The sequence below is a fragment of the Anoplophora glabripennis genome, unplaced genomic scaffold, assembly GCF_000390285.2.
Source record: "Anoplophora glabripennis isolate ALB-LARVAE unplaced genomic scaffold, Agla_2.0 scaffold779, whole genome shotgun sequence".
Taxonomy (NCBI): Eukaryota; Metazoa; Arthropoda; class Insecta; order Coleoptera; family Cerambycidae; genus Anoplophora; species Anoplophora glabripennis.
Genome location: NW_019416855.1, coordinates 200,350 through 209,994, shown reverse-complemented (window position 1 = coordinate 209,994; position 9,645 = coordinate 200,350).

Genomic DNA, 9,645 nt, shown 5'->3' with positions numbered 1-9,645 from the left:
ACTGGAATTCGGTACTAATGACAATATCCCGAAGGAGACCGCAGCCTATTGTCTTATAATTCACGATAGGATCGTGTACTATAACCCTCTGACGAGCATAGTTCGCACTTATTAGCATCAGCAGCTATGTACATAATCGACTTGCAGGGATTTCAATACAAAAAAGAATTGGCTTTCACGTGCAAGGAAATTTCCATTTTTAACATTAACGACAAATCCTGTGTGAATAGAATAGTCAAGCCCAAGATTCCCTATAAACATCTCAGGGAGAGTGTAAAAATCCAAATCGACTGGACTGTGAATCACGTACACGGTCTTAGATGGTCGTCATCGTGGGATAATTTACCGTACAGTGGACTCGGAGATTTCATATCCGATAGTGTGTTAGACGAGGATCAGCCTGTCCTCGTGAAAGGAATGGAGAAAAAGAGATGGCTGGAGCCTCATTTACCTAATAATATTATTATTGACTTGGAGCCGTATGGCTGTAGTAGAATAAAAGATTTAATGTTATCTAGCTTAAAATTTCATTGTAATAGACATAAAATTAATAATTTACGCTGCACTAGGCAGAATGTATATGCTATATATAAATGGTATATTGTTAATAGAGATAAGCTTGATGATTGTATTTATTTATTTTAAATAAAGTGGAAAAATATTGCTGAACTCTGTGTTTCATTTCTCGAATAGTGAGTGGGGTGGGGTGGGGAGAGAGAAGTAGTGGAGGGAGAGAGGGGAGTGAGACGCTAAACACGCGTCTGATAGCATAAATCCAATTCATTGTATTAGTAGTAGCAGTAGCAGCAATGACTGAGCACAGAGTTATTACTATGAGTGAATTGTTAAATGGAATATTTTGTACATGTAAATTGTGCACCGTCCCACAATATGTGTGGGACATACTAAATATTAAAAGAAATAAAGAGGAGGAGGAGAAGGAGGAGGATGGACCTCCAAAACTAATCCCATTTCGGGAAATATTAAAAGGTATGTTAACGTTTTTGTTTTGTTTTTCAGTATCTCAATTTTTTGATTTCTTTATAAATAATAATGGTGAGCCTTATTTGGGTCAACTACCTTACAATAAAAACGTATAAGGGTGAATGTTACACTTCTAGTTTTAGCATATCACAATTAAATATTATCGGTCTCCGAATATCTATATGTAATCAAAGGAGAACATGTGTTTCCACCTGCCTATTTTTTATTAGTCTCACAAAACGACGTGTGGCAACAAGTCGTCCATTAATTACCTTTCGAAAATGTATTCCTCCTGTGTTAAAAAAATGATGAAAATTACAAAGAATATAAGTAACAATGAAAATAAGGTATTTGATGATAAAATACTAATACGTGGATCCCAACAAAGCTTGAAAGAATTTGTAATCTGCCACAGTGGTAGTGTCGAGATGCAGAATGTAAATAACATTGAAAACAAGTCATCAGAAAATAGAGTCCCACTAGATGGAAATGGACTGATTTCGGTAGTGATGATTCTGTAAAACAATCCATCGTCACCGTCGTCAGATTCTGATGAGAATCCTCAAAATGAAAATGTTCTTGATGGCACAATTGCAGGTAAGTTGTTCTTTGACTTATATAAAGGTCAACACAAGCCGTTTTGCATCCATTATAAAATATATTATATCCCCGCGGAAATTCTTACAGAAGTTTTTTTAGAAAAATCCTTTAAGTTTATTTTGTAAAAGGCGAACGGTATAATTTAGCGAAGATTCCGACAATATGATATGGAAACACATGATGCACACACAGATAACGACAATGTCGATGATATCCGAAAGGCTGCACTTGATACCAATAATTGGAGGGCCATTACTCCAGGCTAATTACGTTTCACGGTATGTAACGAGTCATCTACATTTAATTTTGATGTGAGTAAGATTATAAGTTCACTGGATATATGTACTTGTTCGAGGTGTACCAGGGTAAAGAGGCAGCCTCTGAAGACACGTTGGACGAACGTGTCATATTGAAGCTATCTACTTTGTTGAAGATAGGGGTTTTTGTTTGTATTTTGACAATTTCTTCACGACTATTCCTCTGATGCAAAAATTAACCAACCATACCTTGTTTGGTTGTGGCACAGTTCGGCAGACGAGAAAACACTTCCCTAAAAATAAGTTGATAGAGCACAAGAAACTGATAATGAGCCAATTTAATTTTGTGTGGCGAAGTTTCCGTTACGAAGTGGAAAGATCGGGGCACAAAGCTGTACCTAGCAGTATGCATCACGCTGCTAAGTGTGGTCAAGTTCTTAGAACCAATAAAACTGGTGAAAGGGAAAATGTATGTCCACGTTCAATTGTGGACTACAATAAACATATGGGAGGCGTTGATCGCTATGATCAACGTATGACTGCATATAGCATAGCATAGAAAAGAAGAAGGTGGTGGATGAAGCTTTTCTATTACTTTGTTGATGCAGCCATCGTTAACTTGTTTTTTGTATATAAACACTAAAAGGGGATAAACCCCGAAAAAAACCTATGAAGCACTTGGATTACAGGTCAAAATTGGTAAAGCAGCTGATAGGTAATTTTTCGGCTAGAAAAAACCGGGTCCTCCCATAGGAGGTGCTTCCTTTGTAAATATCGAGCACCTTCCACACAGGACCACTGCGAGACAGTGCAAACATTGCAGTAACAGAGGAGTACAGCAAAGAAGCAGTTTCATATGCATTGCATGTGAAGTAGTCCTCTGTATTGACTGTTTCGTGCCGTATCACCAAAATTTATAATAAGGATTTATTTATAAAAATGAGTAAAATAGAGAATTTCAATAATTTTCATTTTTTTGTGAACTTTTCTAATAAAATGTAATCATTGTTATATTTTGTTTTTATTTTTGATACCGCATCTGTATTATAGCTTTTAATAAGAAAAACACATTGTTTATATTGCTGGTTTGACAGATCTACCAGTGAACGTGCGTGAAATATTTGGTCCTTAACGCTTCGCTGGTAAAACCGTTCACCAGTACTTGCAAAAAAATCAAAAAGTCCGATTTACACAAAAAAATATTTTTATGCATTACTTGAGGCCCTTATAATCGGTTCCTATAGTTTTCAAGCAAATCTTTTCTAGATAATTCTAGATAATTTTGCGCGTAAAACGATTCCATTCTATGATATTAGATGTTGGAAGCAGGAACAACAGAAACCTATTGAATATCTGATGGCGTTAACAGTTCCCCCATTCAACAATTCCATTTCGTTCAGTTACTAAAATGACTCATTTTAAAATAATACATTGTCCCCGAAATGATCCTAGTTATGGAAAAACACATCTTGGTTAATTATTATTTTTCCTGCTTACCTTACTTTAATGCGTAACAATAATATTATGAAAATAAAACCTCATATCAAAAAATTAAATTCAGTTCAGACTGATGCCAAAGCCAGTTCCGTCTTTAGGTAAACAAGGCTAACTGTAAACTAGTGAAATAAAAGTGAAGTGTTCTGCAAGAAGTAATTGTTTTATTGAATCCTACCATAAACATAATTGGCGCAGTCGGTAGGATCACCCAGTATAGTCAAACGAGAAGGACCCAACCTAGGATCAACCGGAATTCTTCAAGTACTCTATTCCCAGTTTTTACTGTTAAGGCTGATCAAGTAAAAACTCAACGGGTATGCTAACCCAAAGTTAACAGCAACCCCTACAGAGAATCCACAACATTTGGAATCAGCAAGGACTGGTAATACTCTTCCACTTTGAACCCATCGATAAAACACAACCAACAATCGTAAGAAATACTTCAGCTCCGTTCCAACTGTATATTGGACCACTTAGACTGGCTATATTCAGACGATTTTAAACGACTTCTAGATGCTTCACTATTTCGTTGGCATCCCAATGCATATGGAAACCCAACATCACAAACTAGTTACGTAAGTTAACAGTCATTCCTTTCTTCTCTTTAAGAATTGGTACGAACTAACTTCAATCTCTTAACTGTACATTAACAATTGATTTACATTAAATTAGTTTTAATCAGTTTTTCTTAGCTGCATATTAAGAATTCTGAACTTTTAGATTCATTCAAGAATTTACTTTAAGTATTCCCGACTCATCAAGCAACTTGAAACAAAAAAATTAAATAATTTTTGTATGAATAATTTAAACGATTTATTAATCGAAATCAATAATATTACCAATCTAACAACAATGCCTAACACTACTGTCAATTACCAGTGATGAAAGTGTTCACTGATGTGATTCCTAATTTCGATGGAACTCCACCAGTTTTAAACGACTTTATCAGTGGTTGCGATGAATTTGTCTCGACATACGCAAATGAAAATAACAAAATTCATTTTACGTGCAATAAAAAATAAATTGAACGGACTAACCCAAGTTATAGTCGCTTCTAGATTGGACCTTAACACTTGGCCCAACATTCGTTCATTTTTATTTGGGGATCCAAGAGATCTACCCACTTTACAGCAAGACTTAATCCATTTAACTCTTGATCCTAAAGAGGAAACCCTCACTTCATTTAGCCATAAGATTTTGCAATACCAATCTCGCCTTATGTCAAAACTGAGTTTGACATAAGTTTGGCGAATCTTTGGAGGTTAAGCAAGCTTTAAGTTTTAATGTACCAAAAACTCAGCCCAGATACTTATATCAGGAATCTTCCGTTCCATTTACAACAAATGGTACGAACCAAAGAAATTTGAGACCTAACGGACGCCATCGCTTTCGTAACAAATGAAGAGCAATTTACAAAATCTACTCCACAATTATTTAGACCAACTTCATATTTTAACCACTCCAGACCAAACCAATCATTTGGTCAAACCCCCCCCCCAATCCAAATCAACATTTCAAATGGGCTAACCAACCTATTTCAGTAAACCCCCAAAGAAATTAGATGCAAGTGGCAAAAAAATTGCGACGTAGTCGATTACAGAAAGATAAATGAAAAATCATTGATGATCGATACCCTCTTCCCAACATCAATGACATTCTCGATAGATTAGAACGACGTTCCTATTTTACAACTCTAGATCTCGCGTCAGGCTTTCATCAAATAGAAATGCACCTTAATTCAATAGAGAAGACAACCTTTTCAGTGGATAATAGGCATTATGAATATGTCAGGATGCCATTTGGACTGAAGAACGCACCTGCGACATTTCAGAAATGTATTGACAACGTCTTAAAGGAATTACAGAATAAAGTATGTATGGTATATATGGACGATGTTATCGTATTCTCAAATGGACTACAAGAACACGTTAAAAATCTGGAACTAGTATTCAAAAAATTTCAACAACATAACCTCAAAATTCAATTGGACAAATCTGAATTCCCAAGGAAATAAGTTACATTCCTCGGTCACCTCATTAGTAGCGAAGGAATCAAACCAAACCCCGACAAAATTAAAATAATTCTAAATTTCCCTATCCCTAAGACGTCTAAAGAAATTAAATCTTTTCTCGGACTACTCGGATACTATCGCCGCTTTATTCACAACCTCGCAAAAATAACTAAACCATTACACAATGTCTAAAAAAGGATTCTAAAATCATCATAAATGAAGAATATAAAAAATGCTTCGACACCTGTAAAAATTTATTAGCCAATGATCCCATATTAGGATATCCCGACTTTTCGAAAGCTTTTGAAGTCACTACTGATGCCTCAAACTTCGCCATAGGATCCGTCCTTTCACAAAATAACAAACCAATGATACTCTTCTTGAACACTTCCCACTTGTTCCTGCTGGTGTTGTTGTTGTTGTTGCTGTAGATTAATAGCGTCAGTTACAACGACAACAACAGCAACGGTAAGTACAACAACAACTATTGCTACTACTACTACTACTACTACCACTACTACGGAAACAACGACAACAACAACAACGGTAGCATCAGTAAGCGGTAGCATCAGTAAGATCAATACAACAATAACAACGACATTTGATTTAAGGCAACGATGTTGATAACGCTCTTAAATCTTGTTACTTGAACTGGTTTCCTTAATTGATAGTATGCGTATAGAGGATACGAAGCGTTCTATCGAGCTCGCAAGGAATGCTTTGACTACTACATTAAGGAATCTCTGACTACTTAGTTAGAAATACTCTAATAATTATAGATTAAAAAAGTCTGCTTTAGTTGTCACTGTTGCTGCTGCTGCAGAACAATCAGAAGAAAACCACAATGACGACAATACAGAAACGCAAATAGGACACACAGCCCTGGAATACCCTATTTTTATTAACCTTTTCAAAAACCAAATTATCATGACTGAATCAACAAACACCCCACGCGAAATATGCGAAACACGCACTCTCTTTTCTAAACTAAGACATCTCATCGCACTACGAGCTAATGTAATGTTTTAAGAGGCCACCGAGAAGGTGATGACTCCAAGAACAAGGGCAATTTCCAATTGTGCGACTTATTTGCTAAATTTGACAAAACATTTGCAGACCTCTTACAAAAAAGAAATATCTTAGCCACGACATTCAAAATGAAATAAATTCATCAGATATTATTTTAAAAAGAGAAATAGATGAAATTAGTCAGTGTGGATTCTATTCCTTAATGGTCGATGAAGCTCGTTGCTACAAAAGTGAACAATTGTCTGTTGTGATCCGATATGCCAAAGGTTTGGAAATAACGGGTCTTCCAACAGGGACTTCCGAATTTTGACAGTTGATAACGGCCATCTTATCGCAGCTATATCTGTCAAATTAGTTGTCATTTATTCAGTCTGTTTTGCCAAATCACCATGGACGGATATAGTATTCAACAACACGTGCAAATAATAAAATTGTTTTATCAAAATGGGCGTTCTGTTCGGGCGACGTACCGCGCGCTTCGCCCATTTTACGGTCGCCATAATCGTCCTACTGAGAGGACGATTCGCAATGTGGTGGATAAATTTGAGTCCACTGGTTCAGTAAACTATCGACAAATACCCGTACGACGACGAAACGCAAGATCTGCCGAAAACATCGCCGCTGTCCGTGAGAGTGTGCAGGAGAATCCGAGGCAGTCGATTTCGCGTCGCTCACAAGAACTTGGCCTTTCGCAGACCACAACTTGGCGAATTTTGCGTCGTGACTTGGGCCTGCACCCGTACAAAATTCAACTGACCCAGGAACTGAAGGTAAACGACCATAGACAACGACGTGTGTTCGCTGAATGAGCTCTGGAGTAGTTGGCAACTGACCCTAATTTTCATCGAAAAATCATCTTCAGCGATGAGACCCATCTCTGGATGAATGGGTACGTGAACAAACAAAATTGTCGAATTTGGGACGATACCAATCCACATGAGATCCAAGAGCGTCCAATGCATCCCGAAAAAGTCACTGTTTGGTGTGGATTTTGGGCTGGCGGTGTCATCGGTCCATATCTCTTTGAGAACGACGTTGGCCAGGCCATCACTGTCAACGGTGAGCGCTATAGGTCGATGATTACCAACTTGTTTTGGCCTGAATTGGATGATCTGGATACCAACGACATGTGGTTTCAACAGGACGGCGCTACGTGCCACACACCTCATGCCACATTGGATATACTGCACGAGCGATTTGAGGGCATGGTCATCTCACGTGGAGGTGATGTGAACTGGCCAACGAGATCGTGCGATTTGACCCCGTTAGAAAAAGAAAAACTGCAGATGTGTTATCAGACTATTTAGTAGAAAGTTCTGCAGGAAACAATATTGGGGTAAATATAGAAGAGCATTGGAGGATAACTCTATTTTTACGGGCATGGATACTGTGACACATCAATTTATAAGAAAGATTTGGTGACCTAGACTTTGCAAAAACTATTGATAGCTTTTTAAATCTATCTTTTGAAGGTGGCAATACTTTCATTCATCATTATGCACAACTCCTTAAAATTGATATACCACTTTTAGAAGCAGAAGTTAAAATTACCAGACAAATCATCAAAAATGAACGCAGCACCGAGTTTTCTGTTTTGAAGAAATATGTGACTCCGGATGTCCAGCCCAACAATAAAATATAATTAAATATCACCACCAAGGAATAACCTGCCGTCGCGGAATCGAAGAAACCATTAAATCCATTAAAAAAAACTTACTATTGGCCCAATATTCAAAAAGACGTTACAAATTTTATCAACACTTGTCAGACATGTTTAACAGCAAAATATGACAGACGCAAAAAACAAAATTACAACTCACAACCACCCCTTCTAAACCTTTTGAACACGGACACATCGACACTTTCATTGATAAACTTAATTTTCTTACGATCCTTGATCCGTTCTCCAAATTTGCCCAAGCATATTTCTTGGAGCACAAAAATAAGTTAGGGAAAAACACCGTTAATCACAGAAAAACACTTTATCTTGGTTAATTATTATTTTTCCTGCTTACCTTACTTTAATGTATAACAAGAATATTATGAATAATATAAAACCTCATATCAAAAAATATTAGATAACAGTTTTGCATAAATTCCGTTCAGACCGATTCTAAAGCGAGTTCCGAATCAGTCTTCAAGTAAACAAGACTAACTGTAACAAGTGAAATAAAAGTGAAGTGTTCTGCAAGAAGTAATTGTTTTATTGAAACCTACCATAAACATAATTTCCCTTCAATTTATCAGCCCAACGAATAACTTCTCATTACATTTAAAACCACAAAGAAATATGTCCAACATTCACAAAACTACCAAAAACTATATTCAAGCTTCAAAAGAAAACACAGGCAAAAACGAAACATCTGCATGACCCATACTTTCTGATCAAGAAGTTTACATTAAAGGCTATCAGTCATAGTCCGTCTTCTATTCATTAAAGCACCCAAAAAAATTTCCAAAAATGTTAGAAATCTAAGGCTATCACGGTGATGATAAAACCTTGTTAATGACTACTGGAACAACACATAAGAATAATATCCAAAACAAAGGAAACTAATTTCAAAACATTTGTTACATGATGATGGTTCAGATTCCTCTTCTTTCTTCGAGCAATCCTAGCCGATATAACCCAGAGGAACTCCCAACAATATTAAATTTAGAAACCTTGGACGGAGGTACAATTAGCCACGATCATACTTTTATTCACAAATTCCACTTCTTTCTGCCATTTCATATTGAGCAGTTGGGTCGCACTAGACCATATCGATTTTTACTTGCTATATTTGTTTTGATAAAGGTAATAGTAATTTTAAGTGAAAAACAGTACTGTTCCGTACAAAGTGTCTTATGTGTTCGTTAACAACTACTGGAATTTTATCAACGTTTTTAGCGGTAGGACCACCTATCTGCACGGAATAAAAACATTTTAGTCCGTAAACTCCGTTATCTGTAACTGTACCTGTTGTAAGAAGTCAATTGATAAATACATGGGAGTTATCTGCAGCGTCTGTAGGAACCCTTATCTATTTTCTTGTGTTGGTTTAACCCAAAATGAGGCCAAAGCTACAAGTTCGAGGACCAAATGACTCTCCTGGACTCTCGTGTTAATTGTTGTTCACTGGTCAATGATATTAATGATCTGAAGGCAGTGACATTAGGTCTGCAAAACGAACTCTGTGAATTCAAATCCTCTGCCAAAAATGCTTCCGGCGATTTGCATGATAATAAGGTTCGAACAGAGATGGATGAACAAAAAAAGAGAAACGT